Here is a 22,922-nt window from a genome sequence, read left to right as displayed (position 1 = left end):
TTCAGCAGCACAAATCCCGACCTTGTTCTCAACAGAAACATCTGCCCAGAGCACTCTCTTCCTTCCCAGTCAAGCATAGTAAAAAGCTGGATGTGCAGAACATGATGCTTTTAGAGTATATACTTTTTAAACATGAATAGTCTGCTTTACTGTATTTCTCAAAAAAATTTTTTTTTGAGATCGGCCATCTGATTTTATTTGTTACTCTTAGAAAATCTCATTGTTGATTGGATTCAGACATAGAGGTAGACGCTCTCTTAGAAGACAACCTCTGACTCTTGGCAATCTGTTGCTGGTGTGTTTCTGGTGTGTTTCTTCAGCCTCCTTCATTCTCTTGGCTGAAAGTTTAGCATATTCTGCAGGCTCTTCCTTATTTTTCTTAGTACACTGTTTCTTCAGAGCAATGTACCAACATTTGTGTTGGAGCGACATGTGGAGTAACAAGATGCGGAATCTTGGGCACTTTGCTTCTAGGTTTCTGACTTTTTTTTAAGGGCTTTCTCATGACATACTGGTGGACATCATCTTCTTTAGAGAGACTGAAAAGTTTGCAGATTCTGCAGGCTCTTTTGGGCCCCAGGAGGCAAGGCACAGTAGTATCAGTGAGTGCAGGAATATCCTTCTGCCGTTATTTTAAAGTGACAAAGTTGGAAACAGTGAGATTGGTATCCACAATATGACCCCGAAGAGATTTGAGCTTTCTTTGTTCAGTCCTCCTTGGTCTGTTGTTGGAGTGCTCCTTACTCAGCAGCAGGTGGACACCTGCTTCATTGGGAAGGGAAGCCTTGTTTGTCATTACCACACTGACTTTGACCGTGTGAACTTTCCATTCTTCACAGAGAACATCAGCAGCAACTTCTGTGATCATATGCGTTTCATAAAAGGTAAGAAGTTTATGTTCACCATCTACTTCAATGAGTTTCTGGCAGCCAGCTGGGAGAGAGATGTTCAGTTTCATCTTAAAGCAGCCTACTTCCCCGAAGGTGCCATGTAAAAAAGCTCAAAATGTACTCTCTGGATCACTGTTTCCATTGGATTTTAAGAAATGTTAGAGGAAAGAAAGTTTCTTTGTTCCAAACAGTTTGGAAAATTCTATATAAAATAGCCCGATATTGGGTTCATTCTTACAGGACTCTCCAGAGCCTTCAATGTGCTATATTATGATTCTCTCAGAAGAATATCTAGATTCCTGTGTATTCCAGACCCAGATATCTATATAACCCCTTTTCTGGGGCTGTTTTGTAATATTTTTTTATAATATTTTTTTTTTAAGATTTTATTTATTTATTTGAAAGAGAGAAATCACAAGTAGGCAGAGAGGCAGGCAGAGAGAGAGAGAGAGGAGGAAGCAGGCTCCCTGCTGAGCAGAGAGCCCGATGCGGGACTCGATCCCAGGACCCTGAGATCATGACCTGAGCCGAAGGCAGTGGCTTAACCCACTGAGCCACCCAGGCGCCCCTTTTTATAATATTCTTGAAGTATTATTATTTTGTAGAAATCAGTTGTTCTGAGGGAATATATATATATATATATATATATATCTCAAAATTGGAAGTCAACAAGCTAGTTTTTCTTCCAATCTGCTCAACTAATAATAATGATAACATATTTATATAGCAGTTAAAAAAAAAAACATTTAAGAAGGTGCTTTCCCATATGTCATCTTATTTAAGCCTCACACCCACTCTATGAGGGAGTTCACATTAATCCCAAATTAGAATCAAGGGGATAGAGACTCAGAAAGTTTAACTGATGTGTCCAAGTCACAGCTTGTTAATAGCTGAGCCAGGATTTCAACCCAGATCTTTACTCTGGTGTTTTATGGTTTTGTCACACAGCTACCTGGGGTAAGCAAGGCTTGCTATGGGCCCCTGACAACACTGTGTACTATGCTGGGCTAAGAAAGGGAGAGGGCAGAGTGAGGTTGCGGGATTCTTTCTCCTTTCTCTCCATTCAGGGCCCCATGCAGATTTCATAATTCATATTTTTCTCTTTTCTCTCTTTCATCCATCAGATGGAATTAGTTCCATTACATTTCTCAGCAAACAACTTCAAACTAAAGAATTCATGGATACAACTGGCTTAACATATTTTAACAGTGAAAACACAATGTTTAACCTAAATAGTGACAGAGCCCTGGGAGTCAGCAGATAGGAAGCTCTTGTAGGGGGAGTTTTGAGGACCCCCTCCATATGTACTGTTCATGGTCTTTCCACCTAGAGATGCAGACCTTGCTGTGTTTGTTGCCTTCCAGGCAAGTAGAAGTAGTTGTTGGTAGTCCACTCCTTCACTATTGCCAGTGAGGGAAAGAACTCCTGCTATGTTTCTTCAAGCTCATAATACCAAGATCTGTATTTCTGACCCTGCTTCGTTTTATACTTACCACCCTCCTTCTCTCTTCTGCAGGCATATTCTACCATAAATTAGCTTTCTTAATCTCTAGTTTATTATATAAATCTCCCTTGACCTTCAGAATGCCTAAGGGCATAGTTACAACCATAGCAAGTATGTTTACCATTGAGATAAATGCCCCGAATCAAAGGCTAATGAGAAAGTGAAGATGTACTGTAAAGAATTTAACCTTATGCAAAAAGAGTTTGCCCTTTGACCTCAGCTTCTGGAAGGTAATCTCTCAGCTCTTGTAATGTGCTATCTGATAGGGGCTTTGGTCATTGGATAGTCTGACAATATGACTTAGGGTAAGGGCTAGACACACTTGGATAGTCTTAGGTTGGGGCTCTTGCCACACCAGAAAGAAACAATGACATTCGTAGAGGCATTGGGTCATTCCCAAAGGGGCCAGAAACTGGAGATTGAAATCATCCAAGTTGGCAATCAGTCAGTCAATCAATCACATCTATGTAATGGAGTCTCAATAAAAACTAATATATGGGACTCAGCTGAGCTTCTCTGACTGGCAGCAGTCTATGCCTGTTGTGATATGCAGGGAAGTGACATGCTCTGTTTTCACCGAGGACAGTGGAAACTCTGCTTGTGGTACTTCCCATCTCTGCCCTATGCCCTTCTTTCCTTGACTGATTTTAATGCAGTAGCTTTTAGTGATTATTGTGAGTCCCTGTAACAAGTCATCACACATAAGGGTGGTTTTGGGAACCCCCTGAACTTGCAGTTGCTTTCAGAAGTGAGGGAATCGCTTATGGGGACTGTTCCCTGTAACATCTTAGCTGGCTAATCCCTGTCAGAGGAACAGTCTCCTTCAGAAATAAAGTGCTTTGGATCTGTGTTCTGTTTTCTAGTAAGTGTGGGGCACAGGGAGAATTAAGTAGTATTCTGTGGCTGCCCAGTTGTACAGGATGGTACTGGATGAGGGCTTTCCTCATTGTTGTTGAAGAACAATGGTGTCTGAATTGCCTAAGTGGGTTGAAAGTAATGGTTTAACTCACCCATTTATTGAATCAGATGGCAAGCTGCAGAAGGCAAGTACAAAAATAACATTTTTGTAATCTGTTAGTTCTGAACAATGCTGGAGACAAGGGGATGTGGGGGAGTAGGAGAATAAAGTAAAAGAGACCTGAAGCTTTACGAAACTGCCTGCGTTTTGAATGACTATTTGTTGAAGTTATTGTAATGGTTTTAAAGACAAATGCTAAGGAATATTTAACAACTGGAGATTTAGTTGTGTAACTCAAATAAAGGCTATTTTTCCATTTTGACAGAAGAGATGATATGTTTTGTTCTGTTGTGAGTTCTAGTGACCCCTGCTTAGCTTTCATTTATCACAAATAATCTTCTCCAGGATACTGCAATTGCTGCAAGGTTGAGATGCTTATGTTACATCTGACCTTGGAGAAGGGTCAAAATAAATCTGTGAATTAAACAAAAATATATTACAGCTGGCTGAAGAGCGTGTCGGGAATACCTAAAGAGAAAACTAAAACTATTTTTTCCCTGCAGTCTACATATAAGTTGTGTGGCTTCTTTTCCATTTACTTGGAGTTTAGTAGAGAAATATTTTTCTTTGTTTTGGTTCTCATGCAAATAAATGCTCACTGTAGACAGAGTACAGCTCATAGAATAGAGAAACATGTGGTTGTTGGCCTTGAGTTACTCACATATACAAGAAGGAAATATTCCGGTAAGACATCAGTTGTGATAATCTCCACTTAATGAGAAACAAAAAAAGTACAATGAAATGTATGGTTAGCAGTGGGTTAGAGAAGTTCTGAATGCTGGATAATCTCAATGGTAACTTCTTTGTTAACTTAGAGAATTGCATATAAATGCTGATGGCTCTGTAGAAGAAGCCACATTGCAAAAAGATAGAAGAAAAGGAGTGAGCAAGATGGATATTACAACTGAAAGGAAGCAACTCATACTAATGCTGGAGGAAGTGAAAATTAAGACTAATGTGCTATTGTAAGAAACATAAAAGTATATATTGAGTATCTCTTCAAAAATGTGATTCAAAGTCCTTTTTCCTTTTTTAATTTTCTTTTTCTCATTTAGATAGTCCTACTTTATGACTACAGCACAATTAAAGAAGGAAACGTGTTTTTCAAATGTCACTTAAAAAAATATTCATTACAAACAGCGATTAAATTTTTATAAATACATTAGGGCAAATGTACGTTAGGGTGAGGAAGGCCTTTCATAGCCAATTAACAAATAAGAAAAGTTAGTTAGCTAATAAAGAAATTAAAACTGAACAAGACTAACAGTTTCATAAACAGGAAATGATAGCTGATATTTTTTGCCTGAACCGAAAAAGAATTGAAGTCTAATGAGTTCACTGACGTGATGGTTCTTAAAGGCTAGCTCTGCACCTCTGTTGGAAATGTTACATGTTCATTCACTCAACCATTCATGCATGTGTTCATTCAGGTAGTCATGAATTTAACAAGTCACTGTACCAGACATTTGTACCAGGTCTTTTTTTCTTTTTTTTTTTTCCCCTAAGTACCAGATCTTTGACCACAAGAGTGAAATGTTCCAAATAGCTGAGGAATTTTCTTGGTGGTTAAGAGAAATGGTTAAGTCCCCTTTGAAGCTTCAACCAATATTTTGTTTGGCATAAGCTAGGAATGAATGTTTCATTGCCTTTTTAAATATTTTGAAATCCTTCTAAAAGGTATGTGTCCTTAAGGTAATCAGATTGTTCAGAGAATGAGAATTGTCTTCAACTATTCTGGATCAATTGTATTTTACCATAATGGGGGATAGTAAAGATTGCATTCAAGAAAACGAATGGCAACAATAGCAACCATACAGCATTTCAAAAATCAGGAAAGGTGGCTCCCATCATACCCAAAGGTCTACTGTTACAATACTAAAAATATTCCCTCTTTGTTTATAAAGATACTTTCTGACTTCCCTACCCTGTTCTGTAGATATATAAGCCATGTTGAGTCCTGGCAGAAGGAAGGTCAGACAGAAAACAGACTTTCAGGAGATTTCTTTGTGGCTTTAAATTACGTCATGCTTCATCTGGCTTCAGCTTATCTCTGTTGTAATTTGTGACCTATAGGAACCATCTGGGAATCAGTAGGTGAGATTAAGTACTGTGATTTTAAATAGACCTTCACATTAAAGACAGTCTTTTGATATCTGATCATTAACAAAGATAATGCATTTATGTCATTTGCCAAGTAATATATTTTTGCTAAGCAAAAAGAAAATGCATGAGATCCAATTCCAGAGGCATTATTAAAATGATTATTTCTTCCATTTGTTTGTTGTTTATTTATCTAGTGGCATGACTTTGAGCCCAACTCTAAGTGTTTTTCAACTTTTCTTTTTTTAAAATGTAAAAGGGAATAATATTTAGCTGGGGAAATAGAAAGTTTCCTCTTGCTGAAGACACAGAACTAGATTATGAATGACCACGTGGTAGAGTATAGGTGTAAAGGAGACAGCAAAGTTGCGCTCGTGAAGGAGATCAACCTTAAGATCACTTCAAAGTCTCAGGTTCTGTGATCTCTAGACGGCAGTTTTGAGGGCAGGACTGAATGTTAGCATCTTTATTATCAGGCTCCCAGTCAAGGGCCTGAAACAAACTGAGCTTTAAATGTGTATATTGAACGTGTAAATTAACAGAGGGATCAGAATTTTATTTACCTTGCCATGTGACTTAACGTTTGAGTCTGGAAAATCAGACTTGAAAGGTGGTTTCTTTTTCCTTGAGTCATTATGCCCGCAGTTTGGGTCCTCATCTCAGTACGAACAGTATGGCAAGGCTGTGGCTGTCTGATCAGCCCCAGCTGAGCTTTTCCCAGGATAGTTACCTTTATCTCAGTTTAGACCACATGACCCAATCAATAATGTTCTCTTTTGGGAAATAAACCTTTTATTCAGATAAAACATTCATATCAACTAATCACCACCATTGGCATGGGTTTTTAAAGATGTAAAAACTCTAGAGCCAAATCTAAAGAAATATAAATACCTAGCTTCAAATGAAATGGCATCACTAAATTTGAGAAGCAGCTAATCACTACCTAATCCAACTTCTGTATCCTCCCAGGGATTAAGTAACCAATTCATTCCACACTTGTTTTTGGAGTTAACAATCTTCCTGGCTGCACTCCTGGCTCCACAGTGCTTTGGGGCTGCAGAGCAACCTGGGCATCAAAGCTTTTATTTCCGTCTTTGATCCTTCTCTTCAGGTTAGACCTTTTTCTGCCTGCTTGCAATTTCTGAAAGAGAAGGTATTAATAATTTGCCATTGGAAGACTTCCAATTTCATTCTCTTGCGTCTTTGTCTACTCCGCAAGTTTCTTTTTTTCTTTTTCTTTTTTTTTTTTTCCTCACAGGGAGAGACAGCCTTTTTTGACACCATGTGCTTGGCTTCAGTAACTCAGAGGATTGGAGAAGCATTCCTATGGGCTGTCTCAAGTACGACTCCCCTGTGTTTGCAGTCTCACACCCCCGACCTGTTTCTCTTGCCTAATTCCTGTTACCCAGCAGTTGTAAAGTTACTATGCATTGAACTAAGAATCCATTTTCACTATTCTTGCAGGTTTACAGAACTTATAATGGAAAGTTTCAGGCCAGAATCTTTAAAAAAAAAAAATCTGATCTCCGTTTTGCCTATAAACATTTAAGCAGAATATAATGAAGTTTTAAAATGTAGATCTAGTGGATCATGCTACAATAATGCTGAATAATTCCTCATCCACTGTAGGAATTCAATGTATATTTATTTATTGCATATACGAGAATGAGAAACTTAGAAGCTTGCCTTATGTTTCTTTATTGATTTCAGAGTGAAACTGTTGGGTTAAAAGAGAAAAATATGCATTTATGGCTTATGCTTCTTTTGTATTTCTCTAGAGGTGATCTTAGTACTTAGAGGAAATTGTAATGGACATTTGAAAATGAAATCTTTTTCCACATTGGCTTATTTTAGACTGAAACTAGTTGGATGCAAATCTGCCTATCTAATCTTCTTAGTATAAATTTGCCTTTGATGTTGTGGTTTCATAGTCTAGATCTGCCTCTTTCTCATTATGTCTTCTGGCACACTGGTACTTGGGGAGACATTTTCATTTCCTGTGCTAGCTTGACTAGAATTGGGGGAGGGGGGATGATCTACCAGATGCCCCTGCTTGATAGTTCCTCACAAATGCCTGTGTGTATTGGATGTGCATGTCTGTATCCATGGGCATACATTTTTGGAAAGTTATCTCTTCTAGGCTGCCCTAGTGGCACCTTTTATCTTTAGTTCTGTCCATTTAGGAGGCTTTTCTGCAAAGAGGTGTAAGTCTAAAACACTTGCTAGTACTGCCGGCAATTTAAATCCATGTCAAATTTCTGAGAAGTATTTCTTATCAATTCCTATGACTTAATGACATTATTGTTGTATTTGCTGACATTTTTCAGGTTAAGATGTAAATGTTGAAGACTGAGATTATAATTATTCAGATTCTCTAAAGTACTAAGATACCAGTTTAAACAGCAGACATCTTCTAGCTTTGTTACACACTTTATCATAAGACATGACTTATCCAGTACTGCAAATATATCTTATATTTGAGAACAAGAAGGAAACAGACATATTTTGAAGGTAAAACATTTGAAATGAAAAGGATGCACTGAAAGAGATTTATTTGAAAAAGTCAAAGATGAGAGGGGGAAAAAGACTCGATTTTTTTTTTTTTTTGTAGTTCTTCAAAGGTATTTCTCCAGGCTGGTCGCAGTTGCAAGAGGATTGATTAATCATGCCGAGTGGCTTTATATTTTCTGTATTGAAATGGACAGGTATAGGCATAAGCACAAGATGGGATATAATAGAGCCAGTCCACTCCTATAGTTCACTTTAATTTTTACCTCTGGGTGCCCTCCAATTTCATATATAGAAATTAAAATATATTTGACATTTACTGTGTGCTATACAATAGCATAAGTATTTTAGAACAGAATATAGTAGTTTGTGTTTTTCTCCTCATCAAGATGGAAGAGACTGTGTGAGATATTAACACATGTATTCCTCAGGCAGTTCTGTGAAAGAAACATTTTTTTAAAAAAGATTTTATTTATTTATTTATCAGAAAGGTAGACAGCGAAAATACAAGCATGGGGAATGGCAGGCAGAGGCAGAAGCAGGATTTCTGCTGAGGAGGGAGCCAAATGCAGGACCTGATCCCAGGGCCCTGAAATCCCGACCTAAGCCAAAGGCAGATGCTTAACCCACTGAGCCATCCAGGCAGCCCTGAAAGAAAATTTTTAATGATCATCCCTATTTTAGAGATGAGGAGATTCAGGCAAGGACCAATTGTTCAAAAATCAGTGTACATGTGGATGATGGGACTTGACCAGAGAGCCCACAATCTCATCTTAACATTATTATAGTGCTTAGATCTGATGCTTCTGCGAATTCGTGTTTTTAGTTAACATCACTGTGTTTCTCCTTCCACAGAGTTCTTGTCATCCATCTTGTTAGAGATCCCATAGTTTAACTGGGCAATGCAAATTTACCTTTTCTCTTGCCTCTGGCTTTTAAAATGATCCCCAGCCAACAGGAATATCTTCTATAGATCTGAAGAGCAGTTTCAGGTTTTTATCACATTATCAATCATAGTTAGTGCCATTTATCAGAAATAGTTTTGTAACTTGAAAGTGCACTTGCCACAGATTCAAATGTGTGGGGTCTGTTTAAAAATGAGGATCTTGGGCGCCTGGGTGGCTCAGTGGTTAAGCCGCTGCCTTCGGCTCAGGTCATGATCTCAGGGTCCTGGGATCGAGTCCCGCATCGGGCTCTCTGCTCAGCAGGGAGCCTGCTTCCTCCTCTCTCTCTCTCTCTGCCTGCCTCTCTGCCTACTTGTGATTTCTCTCTTTCAAATAAATAAATAAAATCTTAAAAAAAAAATGAGGATCTTCTGTTACTTTTCACTCTTTTGAGAAAGGAAACAGCAAAATGGTGATTGAAAAATCATTAGCTGGCTAAGTTCTGACGGTAATAGTCCATCTTGAGGAAGCACTCACAAGTTTCTGAAGTTCTGCAGCTGTTCATTGAAAGATGCAGGAGATAGACTGCACAAAACAGCAAACAAAGGCACTGCAGCCTACAGGAGAATTGGGATTTCATTGTGTGTGTCAAAAGTAAATGAATTCAAGAATAACCACTTGAAAAGGAATTCTCCCTTAATGTCTTTGGTGCAAAAATGTGCTCAGATTGTCCTGGCTCTGAAGAGTGAGACTCAAAGAAGTAAATTACTTTCTAGCTACTGACTTTCAATTGCTACTGGCTCAAAGTGCTAGCTAACCTTGTGAAAGGGGAACAGAGGAGAGAGTAGTTTGCATTTTTCTCCTCATCAAAATGGAAGAGACAGACTGAGTGAGATACCATAGTGGCACCAAGATTTCTGATGGCAGAAGTTTATAAATAGGCATAAACATCCCATTGCAAGCCTCAACAAGAGCCACTTAAATATCCTGTATACATTTTTCAAGCAATTTCTATTTGGAATAAAGGGTCTAGGAAATGGTTTTGAGGTGTGAAAACTGATGTTTATAGAGAGTAAACTGTTTTCTTGGAAGGCTTTTTAAGTATGTATTCAGTAGCCTTGTCATTATGTAAATTTATCTGGGACAGTTAGAGCAGTTAGAAGCCAGTACTAATGAAGCGATGGGTCACAGGTTGAACCATGGTCTGGGTCAGGGCATTTCAGCTAAAGAGAAGCCTTTAGCATGGCCCAGAAGCATCTCTGAGACTGCCCTGCGATTTGTTGGGCTTCTTTGGTCATGAGGGGAGTGAGGACGTGAAAATCAAACCCCTTTCTGGGAAATCTGCCTGAACAGCATGGCAGTTGCTTCCTTTATATCTCAACAGGTAGCACTGAGCAAAATATAGATTTTCAAAGGGAGAGAGCTGCTATTTTTTAATCTGTAGATCTGAACATGGTAGGATGTGCATGAAATAAACAATGCGGGGCATATTTATAATGTGATTTCATTTAAATGAGTCTTAGAGATCTGTGGCTTACAAAAGCACTCCAAGGGATTTCACACTTTTTGAATTGTTTCTACTTTGTTCCCATCTGTAAAATGGAGGCAATAATGTCTAGTTTCAGGGTTGTTGAAATGATTAAGTAAGATAATAGATGGGGAGTACCCACTTCAGTAGCTGGCAGATAGCAAGTACTCAATAAATGGTGCCTATTACTGTTATTTTTAGGTACCCAGCAAATGCCAGCATTAACTGGATGCAACAAACACTACTTTGAAGCACTTATATGAACTTACAAAAACACTAACCATCACTTATATACAGAACATCAATACCTTAGTTTTGTGGACCTCAGAAATCTGGCATTGTGATAGATTGTATGGGCTTAAGTAAAGAATTCTTTAACCGTTAGTATAATTTGGTTCACACCAGGTGTTGAGGAGCCAAGAAGTAGACACATATAACATGCAGTGCTTGGATGAAAATGTGTTAGGGATATAGGACGCATTCAGAGGTGAACACTGAAAAGTGCACAAACGCATTTCCAGACCCTAGTGGAAGCTGTTGAGCAGTGTGTGGAAGAGCAGGAAAAAGAAATGCAGACTGAATAGACCAGCAAGATGGTATATCTTATAGATAATTTCTGGGGGCGGGGCGAGTGTTCACTGGGTATTCGAGCAATACATTCAAGAGGTTGTGAGTTTAGAAGTTCTGTGTTCTAGCCCTGTTTCCATTTTAAAATCTTCGTGTTTTCTTTGGGAAAGTGACTTGATTTCTTGGGCATCGTCATCTTCCTTCATATAAAGAAGAAATCTTACATGATCTCTATTTCTGCTCTCACATTCAATGGATTCTGTGGCTCTGGAGGAAGCAGGCATTAGTGTAGGTAGTTTGTTGTATCAGACTCTACAACCTTCATGCTCTTCTCATCATGTCAAGAACCATCCTAACTCAACTCAAGTAGTTGATATGCTGGTGATCACAAAGATAAACATTAGGGTTCTCAACCTGCAAAACCAGGGATGAGTGACTGGTTGCTAAAGACTGAGAACATCTGGGGCGCCTGGGTGGCTCAGTGGGTTAAGCCTTTGCCTTTGGCTCAGGTTATGATCTCAGGGTCCTGGGATCAAGCCCCGCATCGGGCTCTCTACTCAGCAGGGAGCCTGCTTATCTCTCTCTCTGCCTGCCTCTCTGCCTACTTGTGATCTCTTTCTCCCTCTGTCCAAAAAAAAAAAAAAAAAAAGAAGAAGAAGAAGAAGAAGAAGAAGACTGAGAACATCTGAGGCTTCAGGATTGAATGGGGCATAGTGTTTAGTTTGTTCACTAACCAAAATAATAATAATAATAAGAAGAAGAAGAAGAAGAAGAAGAAGGAAAGAAAGAAAGAGAGAAAGAAAACTTGATTTTCTGGAAAATCCGAGAAGAGCGTGAGAAGCTGAGGAAAGAGGAATAGAGGAGGGAGGTAATTTAATAGCTAGTGGCTCCAAAGGAGCAACAGGAGAGTATGGGAAGGAAGCAGAATTGGTCAAAAAGGGTAGAAGTGAGTTCTCCTCCATTTCTGCTTCTTCTCCAGGTAGCAGATGTTAATACCAATTATAGAATTCTTTCCCTTTAAGTACACTTTCAGCTTCAGAATACTTCTGGACACAAAATTCCACAAAGACACTCTCAACAGGAGTCATAACATTGAAGGGAAATTTCATTTTAGGATTAGGGAATGAGTCCAGTTTACAGGCTGTGAGTTTCTCAAACCTTAGTCCCAATTTTTTTTATAAAATCCACTTTGATTTTACCAACTCACTTTTATTTTTCTTTCCTTTTCAATTCTATAGCATTTGCATGTCTGTCAGTTGTTTGACCTTTCCCCTTCTGGGATCAGTAATCTATTTATGGTCTGAGTCTTGTTCTTTCAACTAGATCTGAACTCTTTAAGCCTGAAATCATGTCTTACATGCCTTTGCTTTTCTCACAGTATACACCTGACACTGGGAAGTTCATGGTTTATTTCTGACTATCTTTATTGTATTTTGTGTAATAATTCAAAAAATTATGTAAATAATTTTGGTAAAAATTTTTATAGATCGTTGAAGTCAAAGTTTTAACACCAAAATAAAATGATATAGAATATGTATTTTGTTATCTATTTTGAAGAATGGGCATGTTAGTAGAAAATGCTGGGAACAGACTAATCAACAAAGGCAATGCTCATTTGCTGAACATTGGAAGTCATTTACCAGTTTCTACATAGGCACAAGTGCCCCAAGATGTGAGGGCAAACCCATGGAAAATCTCAGCATCTTCTGGCACTTCTGAGTGATGACTATGATTCTTGTTAAGTGAGAGAGCTGATACTCGATCTCAGGTTGCTTGACTCCAAGTGCAAGCTTACTGGAATCCCTGTCAAGGCGTGTTCTGATTTCCTTCTGTTATGATGGATTTTCCAGTTGCTGAATTTGATGGATAAAACTATTCCTATAATATTATTGCACACATTTTTTAAATGATAGAGTTTTTTCTCATCATTAGTGTAGATGAGACACTAATAATGTGTTTCTTGAGCTCTTATTTTTCCAGACACTATTTAAAGCACTTTGCATGTAAACTACTTTTTTAATTCTTGCAATGTCTTAATGAAGTAAATACTCAGTATCACTTTTTAAAGCTAAAGTACAGAGCAGTTATGTAAGTTGCCCAAGGTCACACAGCTTGTAAGTAAAAGCTTAGATTCAAAGACAGCCTGGCTTCAGCGTCCAAACTCTTCACCACCACACTGTATGTCTCTCCAGGTGAGTACAAGCCCCAGAGGGCTTGTCTTTGATTGGCTTCATTAGCTAATCAACATTAGCTAATGTTCTTCACTGCTCTGAATGATGGTGAATAAAAGGCAACAGTGAATAAAATAATTACTTTCTGGAAGGTGAGTATCCCATATAAAGACTGCTTTATTCTTTAATTTGAGGCAGGAGAATGTAATGGTTAAAAGTGTCCTGTCATTAGACTGTATGAGTTTTTAATGAATTCTGAAGGTTTCTTGGTGACTTGAGGAGATTTATTTACTCTCTGTAACTTAGTTTCTTCATCTGTAAAATGGTAAAAGAGAAATAGTTCTTAACTGATAAAATTATTGAATGATTAAATGAGAACATTTATATAAATTACTAGATACTTTTTTTGACATGTTGCAAACACCCAATAAATGCCACCACCACCATCATCATCGTTGTCATTGTCATGGTTCATGTCATTGCCATCACCATCATCTTCATTGCCATCATCATCACTGATTTGACAGGAAAGCAAATGTGCTGCAATGTCTGGCTGCCAGGTATGTTTTCTTTTGAAAGGGACAGGTCAATCAGAGACTTTCTAGATTGAGTGGACTTTTTCTAGGGATGGTTATCTTCATAGGACAAGCTATATGTGCATCTCTATTTACAAGCACATATTGAACACAGTGAGTAATTAATGACCCAAAGACAGTCCTGAGTAGTGAAGATATTACTCATGTTCACTCAGTGTCTTATGTGTAAGATTCACAGTGTGTTTTGGAAGTATTTCTATCAAAACATTATATTTAAGATATGAAGGTTTAGAGCTTAGCTATTTAGACATGCTTTTTTAAAAAAACAGAATGCTTCATTCTCAAAAAATTCTAAATAGTATCCACTTTGCTTTTAATCTGAATGCACTGCCATTTTCAAATCCAAATGTGGTATAGATTATCAGATTACAAAAAATATATATATATACCCAGAAAGGGAAGAGGGCATGATTTATCCCTCTGCTACTCTGTGACCAAGTTAGGATGAGTATTCTGATAATCTTTTGCCAGGGTGGGGTGATGGGGTATGGGGAGAAGATGAAGCCACCCACCAAGATGTACCTTGCTGGGAAAGGGGACCCAAGTTTTGCAGAGCTCCTGCCTTTATGCTTATTAGCTGTCAAACCTTAGGAAGATGATTCAGCCTTTCTCAGACTGTTTTATTGCATATAAAATAAGGACTGTAAGTCCCACCTTGTAAGGTTGAAATGAGGATTATCCTGTATGTTGTATGAGGAGAGTTATACCATCAACAAATATTTCCAGAGCACCAACTCTATATCATGTGTTGCCATTCAGAAATGATGGCTATTCTTGGAATTAGCCATCTTGGGATGAACATGCCATGCCCCATGCTGTTAAAACACAATTCCCCCATTGCCAAAAAGAGAAATTTAAAAGACTATTTTGAAGTGCATGCAATGGAAGACAGTGTGTCTCTTTTAAATGCCTTCACTTGTGTGTCTCTATGTTCTGGTCAATAGATAGAGAAATAGCCAAAGTTATTGAGACACAGTGGACTTTAAAGACTACACTTTGAAAAACTGTTAATATGGAGGGAGAAGTATCAGGAATTGATGATATAAAATCACCCTGACATGAACAGGCCAAGATGAATACAGATCTTTTTCCAATATGGGATTTGGAAGACCATCATCAGGTGATACCTGACTAAAATGTCAATAGAAGAAGAGGAATCAGAGCAGATTCTGGGAAAAAGCAGTTCCCTGATCTACTCCTGCTTGGTGAGGTAAGGTTGTCAGTCCATATTGAACACTGCTACTCTCTCTGTGAGGCTTACCCTGGCCTTTCTATTGAAAACGTCACCCCTGCCACTGCTCACTACGCCTGCCTCCGCTCAAGCTCGTTTTTCTTCTAGCATTTAACACTGTCCAATGTACCGTATATCTTGTTAATTGTCTATTTATTCCACCCGAATGGAAACTTCTTTAAGAATAGAAATTTTGGCTCTTATGTTCACTGGAGTATCTAGGCAGATATTTGCATAATTCTTAATTATTGTGGGTGTATAGTCCATTTAAGTGAACTGTTGATATCCATTGCCCAGTGCTGATTTTGTCACTTTCAGTTAGTCTTTTCTTGACTCTATAAAGTTCTTTTGGGAATTTCTAAATAGAAATATGTTAACTGGTTGATCAAAAGCTGATAGTTGTGGTTCAGAATCCTGTGTTCAGAGTAGGCAGACCAGACAAAGGCATCTCCCACCCAATGATACTTAAAGAAAGCATCATTCCTACTGAACTTGGTGATATATACATAGTAAAAAAACTACATATATTTCATGGGATCAAGAAGTATGAAAATTAGCTTATAAAGTCATAGGATACCCTCAAGTAGGTAAGAGAAAGATTACTAGGTGTAAAGTTCATCATTAACCATTCTGAATTTGGTGATATTCTGTTTATGCCGCTAAACCCTCAGGACTTCCAAAATCTATGATGGCGGAAGAATGTAGAGCAAACAGTCCTGTGGGATTGAGGTCCATTACAGTTTCTTTCTGTCGCTTGCTTTTATGACATTAAATTATTTTCAGTTATGCTGTTAGTACTTTAAATATTCTTGTCACTGTTTCCAAGGAAAGATATTTTTTCCCTTTCTTTCTTAATATGTGATTCAAGGAAAAAGAACACTGAATTATTAAAGGTAAATATTCTTATATCAAGAGGTGTAGATCTTTGATTTTGATTATTTGCTTGATGTGAAAATTCAGCAAATAGTCACTACAGTAGGCAGAATAATGACTCCTGGAAATGTGTATGTCCTAATCCCTAGGACCTGTGAATGTGTTCCCTTACATGGCAGAAGGGTCTGTGTGGCTGTATGAAAGTCAAGGACTTTGAAATGGGGAGGCTATCTGGGATAGTCAAGGTGGATGTGATCTAATCACATAAATCTTCAAAAGCAGAGAATATCTCCCAGCTGTGGTCAGAGAGAAAAATATGGAAAGTTTATGCTACTGTCTTTGAAGATGGGGAAAGAGGCCCACAGGCCAAGGATTGCAGGTGGCCTCTAGAAGCTGGAAAAAGCAAGTGAATACATTCTCTTCTAGAGCCTACAGAAGGAATCTTGTCCTGCTGAAAACTTGAGGTTAGCCCTTGAGTTTAGTGAGACCTGTATATTTCTTATCTACAGAACTAGAAAATGGTAAATCTGTTTTGTTAAGCCACTGAGTTTGTGGTAACTTATTACAATAGCAAGAACAAATTAATGCATCCACTGATTGTTGAGTAAACTAGACTTATAATAAAGTAGTAACATTTTATATAAAGTAGTAACATTTTATTTTAGTAGTAATAAAGTTGTAATATTTATTTGTCTTTTTATTTACCTTAGCCTGTAAACATAAAATGACTCTTATTGCACTTGTGCAAGTGAACATCTCACTTAGTACAGAAAAATGTCCTTTCTTGTTAATGATGTCAAGTACTAATTAAATGGCTTATATTGAAGTGCATTTTGCACTAAGTACTTGTATGGTGCCAACACAATTTAAAAATCAGATGGTTTTGAAATATTTGAACTATAACAGATTTTTTGTATTAATTTTATTCTTTTTTTCTTTCTCATAGGTTCCATTAATATAAATTAAGATAAAACTTAAGGCCAACATGGTGATAAATATCTGATTTGTGCTGTTTAATTAGCTTCTATATTTTTTTTTTGTAACCAAAGTATAGTTGACACACAATGTTACATTAATTTCAGGTGTACAATACAGTGTTTTGACAACTCTGTATACATTATGCTATGCTCAAAAGTGTAGCTATCATCAGTCACTGTACAACAGTATTATAATACCCCTGACTATATGCCCTATGCTATGCCTTTTATTCCTGAGACTTAACTCATTCCATAACTGGAAGCCTATATCTCCCACTCTTCTTCACCTTTTTTGCCCATCCTTTCATTACATCCACTCCCTCAACTATTAGTTTGTTCTCTGTATTTATGGGTCTGTTATGGGTTTTTGCTTTTTGTTTATCCCTTTGTTTTGTTTTTTAGATTCCACATATAAGTGAAATTGTATGGTATTTGTCTTTCTCTGCCTGATTTATTTCACTTAGCATAACGCCCTCTAGGTCCATCCATTTGGTCACAAATGACAAGATCTCACCCTTTTTTGTGGCTCAGAAATAATCCACTGCCTGTGAGTATATGTGTGTACACACACACACACACACACACACACACATATGTATACACATATATATCTCATGTGTGTATATATGTATGTGTATGCATATCTTTTTTTCTGTCCTCTATCTGTCTATCTCTATATGTCTATCTCACATCTTTATCTGTTCTATCACTGGGCACTTGGGTCTTGGGTTGCTTCCATAGCTTGGCTATTGTCAGTAATGCTGCAATTAACATACAGGTATATATCTTTTCATATTAGTGTTTTTATTTTCTTTGACTAAATACTCTGCAGTGGAATTACTGGATCATACTGTATTTCTGTACCTTCATATAGTGTTTTCCATAGTGACCGTACCAATTTACAGTTCCTACCAGCTGTGAAACAAGAGTTCTTTTCTCCTCCACATCTTCACCAATATTTGCTATGTCTTGTCTTTTTGATTCTAGCCATTCTGACAGGTATAATGTGATATCTCATTGTGGTTTTGATTTTCATTTCCCTGATGATTAGTGATGTTGAGCATCTTCTCATGTGTCTCTTGGCCATCTGGATGTCTTCTTTGGAAAAATGACTATTCAGATCCTCTGAGTAGACTTTTTAATTGGATATTTTTGTTTGTTTTGTGGGTTTTGTGTGTGTGTGTGTGTGTGTGTGTGTGTTATTTAAGTCCTTTTTATATCTTGGATATATTAACCCTGTATTAGAAATATTATTTGCAAATATCTTCTCCCATTCAGTAGGTTGCCTTTTGTTTTGTTGATGATTTCTTTCACTGTGCAAAAGCTTTTTATTTTGTTGTAGTCCCAAGAGTTTAATTTTGCTTTTGTTTCCTTTGCTTGAAGAGCTATATCTAGAAACATGTTGTGACAGCAAATGTCAAAGAAATTACTGTCTATGCTTTCTTCTAGGTGTTTTATAGTTTTTTGTCTCACATTTAAATCTTTAGTCCATTTTGAATTTATTTTTGCATATGATGTTAGAAAACGGACCAGTTTCATTCTTTTGCATGTGGTTGTCTAGTTTTTTCAACACCATTTATTGAAGACACTTTTTTCTCATTGTATATTCTTGCTTCCTTTGTGATAGATTAATTGACCATATAGGTGTAGGTTTATTTCTGAGCTCTGTATTCTGCTCTGATGATTGATGTGTTTATTTCTGTGCCAGTTCCAGACTGTTTTGATTACTACAGCTTTGTAGTATATTTTGAAATCTGGGATTGTGGTACCTCTAGATTTGTTCTTCTTTCTCAACATTGCTTCGTCAAACTGGGATTTTCTTTGATTCCATAGAAATTCTAGCTTTATTTGTTTGAGTTCTGTGAAAAAATGCTGTTAGTAGGGATTGTATTGAATTTGTAGATTACTTTGGGAACATTTTTAACAGTATTAATTCTTCCAATCCATGAGAATGGAATATCTCTTCGTTTGTGTCCTCTTCAATTTCTTTCATCAGTGTTTTATAGTTTTCAAAATACAGGACTTTCTCTCCCTTGGTTAAGTTTATTTCTAGGTATTTTATACTTTTTAGTGCAATTATAAATAGGATTTTTTGTTAATTTTTCCTTTTGCTACTTTGTTAATAGTATATGGAAAGAAGACTGATTTCTATAAATTAATTTTGTATCCTGCAGCTACTGAATTCATTTACTACTTCTAAGATTTTTTTTTTTTTTTTTTTTTTTTTTTTTTTGTGGATTCCTTAGGGTTTTCTATGTAGTGTGATGTCATCTGTTAATAGTGATAGCTTAGCCTCTTCCTTACCAATTTGGATATGTTTTATTTCTTGTTCTTGTCTGACTGGTGTGGCAAATATTTCCAGTACTATTTTGAATAAAAGTGGCAAGAGCAGGCATCCCCATCTTTTTCCTGATCTTAAAAGAAAAACTCTCAGTTTTTCATCACTGAGTATGATCTTAGTTGCTTTTTGGAGATGGCCTGTATTATGTTGAGGTGTGTTTCCTCTAAACCCACTTTGTTGAGTTTTTACCATGAATAGATGTTGGATTTTGTCAGATGATCATATGATTTGTATCCTTCGTTTTGTCGATGTGGTGTATCATGTTGACTGGTTTGCAAATATTTGACCACTCTTGCATCTCTGTAATAAATCCCAATGGATCATGGTGAATGACCCTTTTGGTGTATTGTTGAATGTTGTTTGCTAATATTTTGTTGAGGATTTTTGCCTTTGTGTTCTTCAGGGATGTTGGACTGTTGTTCTTCTCTTTTTGTGGCATCTTTCTCTGGTTTTAGTGTTAGAGTAACTTTGGCCTCATAGAATGTATTTGGAAGCTTTTATCCCTCTTCCATTTTCTGGGGTAGTTTGAGGAGTATAGGTATTAATACTTTCTTAAATGTTTGGTGGAATTCATCTGTGAATCCATGTGGTCCTGGACTTTTGTTTGTTGGGAGTTTTTGATTTTGGTACTATTTCAATTTTTTTTTTAAGATTATATTTATTTATTTGACAGACAGAGATCACAAGCAGGTAGAGAGGCAGGCAGAGAGAGAGAGGAGAAAGCAGGCTCCCCGCTGAGCAGAGAGCCCGATGTGGGACTCGATCCCAGGATCATGACCTGAGCTGAAGGCAGAGGCTTAACTCTCTGAGCCACCCAGGCGCCCCAGGTACTATTTCAATTTTTTTACTAGTTTTTGGTCTATTCAGATTTTCTATTTTTTTCTGATTCAGTTTTGGAAGATTGTATAGTTCTAGGAATTTATCCATTTCTTCCAGGTTGTCCAATTTTTTGACGTATAATTTTTCATAGTATTCTTTTATATGTGACAGATTACTTAAATTTAGTTAAAACATATTTCTGTTGCATTATTAATTCAAATAATAAAAAACACTTTGATATTGTTTTAGTGGGTATATTTAAGTGATTGACAAGTTGCCTTTTTGCATTGTGAACTATGACTTGTTTAAGGGTATTGGTGTAAAAATTTCATTGAGTAGTAAATCATCAGTTAACATGAGCTTTTGCATAGAAATCTGAAACTATGCCTATAGGTAAAACATAATATTAACGCATATTACATCAATTAGCTAGACCCAAATAAGCAATTCTTTGGCACCATTTCAGTGTCCTGATGATCTAACTGCATTCCTTTGCACGAATAGTATTTATAGTAGTTTAATTCATAGTATTCTTTAGCTCTGAGTTTTGTTTAATGTAAGAAGGCTAGTGAAGTTAATTATGTTGTCCAGAATTTGAAAAAGAAACCCACCAACAACCACCAAGATTGCTGCTAATGTTGATATGATTGAATTCATAGTAGAGGCAGCTGGATTTAATTATCAGTTTGCAACGCTGTGGTTTCAGCAGCAATTGCTGAGGAATGGATAATGTGAGTAGCCTTCAAAGCCACTCACATTAGAGATAAAAACCTTGTCATTCAGGCAGACAGCTGACTGAACAAGTATTAAAATGAACAAAGATTTCCCAAGGGAGGTTTCAGACTAAGGTTTGGTTTTGTCTCCTTGGCTTCGATTCAAATATGTCAGAGACATAGGATTTTATTCTTTTTAACTTAATAAAATGTTAGCCATTTTTAGCATTAAGAGGTATGTTGGAGGAGAGGTTGATGGTGGGGGGCATTAAATGGCAATTATGGAAATTCTTAGTTAGCTAATTACTCCATTCCTTATTTGGCTCATTTATGGGGAGAAATTTAGAAAAGAATCCCTATGTTCTAATTATCTTAGTAGCATTACCTAAGTACCAACTTAAATTCTGTCACAGCTATGACTGAGCTGGCTTAGAGCAACAGTGGCTACTGGTAGCAGAAATCCACTATTTTCTCTCTAAATCAGTGTTTCTCAAGAGTGGCAAAAATGACGTTTTTTGGCCATGTAATTCTTTGTTGTGGGGACTGTCCTCTGCATTATAGGATAGTCTGGCTTCTGTGCACTGAATGGTAGTAACTCCTTACCCCAGTTATGAAGACTTAAATTGTCTCCAAATATTTGGTGTGCCTGAGTAGTCCAGTTGGTTGAGCATCCAGCTTGATTACAACTCAGGTCATGCTCTCAAAGGCCATGGGATTTAGCCCCATGTTAGCTTCACACTCAGCAGAGAGTCAGCTCGGGATTCTCTCTCCCTCTTCCTCTGTCCTCCCCGCCCCCACCCCCGCCCCCACTCATGCTCTCTCTCTGTCTTTCTAAATAAATCAACAAATCTTTAAAAAAAAATTTTGCATTGACCAAAAATGCCCTGGAAAGCATAATTGTCCCTCTTTGAGAACCACAGCTATAAATGTATGAGAGGAATATAAGCAAGTTACTTTTGGAAGGTATAAGAAATTTTTCATTCTAAGAAGCCCTTGGTGTTGTCAGCTTACTATTCTTCCATAAGAAGGACAGTTCTTGTGCATAGTATTTCTAAGAGAGTGGAATATTTGGAGGAAATATCAACATTTTAGAGTTAATTTTTAAAATGATTTTAATCTAACTTCTTAGAGTTGAAATGCTTGTGTATACACACAGACATACACAGACAGACACATATGCACATAAACAATAGACCTCTATACATTAGTTTTATTCACTTTTACAAGCAGCATCCTTATGAAACTTTAGATGGGACATTCAGAAGTATAACATCTCAACATAAATTCCATGGTTGCTGTTGTTTCTTTGCACAGCAGTACCTCATATTCTGGGAAGCAGCCCTTTAGCTACATAAGATATGAAACAGCGGGATACAATAAGGAATGAATGAATCTTTAATGAATAGTTTTTAATAGAAGCCGCATTGTTTCAATATGCAAAAGATAACATGGTATTAGTGCTGGCAATTAATTAAGGAATCCTTGCTAAGATAATTGGTAATCATTTTCTTAATTTCTTTGTGTGATTCAATAAATACATTTTTTTTTTTAAGTGTGATAACATTAGCTGACTGAATCACAGCTCTCTTTGCATATAGCTTAGAGTTACCAGATTGAAGTTCACAAATGTCAGGGAATTTGTCCTGCATTGTGTTAACTAATGAATCAAAGGAATAATTAAAATAGAAGATTTGTCTTTTTTTTTTTTTTTTTAAGTATGATTCAAAAGAAAAATCCCTCTTAAAGTTCCATGTGGATGATTTTACTTTTTTGTTATATTTTTAATGTCCACTCATCTCAAAGCCTCCACCAAAAGAAAAACATAAGAGTTCACAGAGCTGGTGGTGTTTGGGTGCAGGATTTAGAACACGGAAATCTGAGTTCAGTTCTTGGCTTTCTCACCTGCATGACCTTGAGCAGGCTGGAATTTCCTTCCTGTTTTCATATATATCATAGGAGGTAATTCTTCTTGCCCCAGCCAACTCTTCATAAAATTCTTCTAGAGATTGATTGGGGAAGTCATCTGAGGTGTTTTGCAAGCCTAGAAGAAAAACACTCTCTACCATAAGATACTACTCCGGTTTTTTCTTCCTGTACTTTTCTATGCTAGGCAGCTCTGCTTTTCCTGTCTACTCTCATCTATCCATTTAGCTGCTGGGGGTTGATTGAACTGTTACTCACACTCTCCTTCCCAGCTTGCAT

At 37.1% G+C, this 22,922-nt stretch overlaps 1 long non-coding RNA gene and 1 pseudogene across 1 annotated transcript in view; one reads left to right on the top strand and one right to left on the bottom strand.

The window, feature by feature from the left end:
- LOC131824894 (uncharacterized) overlaps positions 1 to 22,922 on the top strand; it is a 269,250-nt gene that overhangs the window by 12,079 nt on the left and 234,249 nt on the right. The window lies entirely within an intron of this gene.
- On the bottom strand, positions 218 to 958 carry LOC131824893 (small ribosomal subunit protein eS6-like; annotated as a pseudogene).

Source organism: Mustela lutreola, chromosome 2, assembly GCF_030435805.1.
Source record: "Mustela lutreola isolate mMusLut2 chromosome 2, mMusLut2.pri, whole genome shotgun sequence".
NCBI lineage: Eukaryota > Metazoa > Chordata > Mammalia > Carnivora > Mustelidae > Mustela > Mustela lutreola.
Note: the sequence above shows the minus strand (reverse complement) of the source record. Positions and strands in the feature narration are given on the sequence as shown.